The following is a 405-nucleotide window of genomic DNA, read 5'->3' as shown; positions in this document are numbered from 1 at the left end:
CAGGGCCGGCGGAACGTTTTTCAAAGTGGGGGGGGGGGCACTTATAAGATGAATGGGAATATGCATCAATATGCAGATCTGGAGTCAAACCTAGGGGGTGGGATCAACATTTCTCCCAAAAACGAAAGGGGATCCGGGGGTCCTACCCCAAGAAAATTTTGATTTCTAGATGGCGGGAAATGACCGTTCTCGACTTCTGAGCTAGGTGTCTAATGACTTTGTTCTTCAAAGTTCAAGGTTTTCCCCCTCTTGAAAACGGTCAGGTATTCCCCCTCTTGAAAACGGTCAGGTAAACTTTCTCATACATAAAAAAAAATTAGTAGTTGCATACGTATTCTTTTTTCAATGAATCGATATGCTCCAAAGAAAAGGGAGGGGGTCGGAGGGTTCTCCCCCAGGAAAGTT

This window comes from Anneissia japonica, unplaced genomic scaffold (genome assembly GCF_011630105.1).
Source record: "Anneissia japonica isolate Jap-2015-1 unplaced genomic scaffold, ASM1163010v1 scaffold1272_len640109_cov177, whole genome shotgun sequence".
Taxonomy (NCBI): Eukaryota; Metazoa; Echinodermata; class Crinoidea; order Comatulida; family Comatulidae; genus Anneissia; species Anneissia japonica.
Note: the sequence above shows the minus strand (reverse complement) of the source record.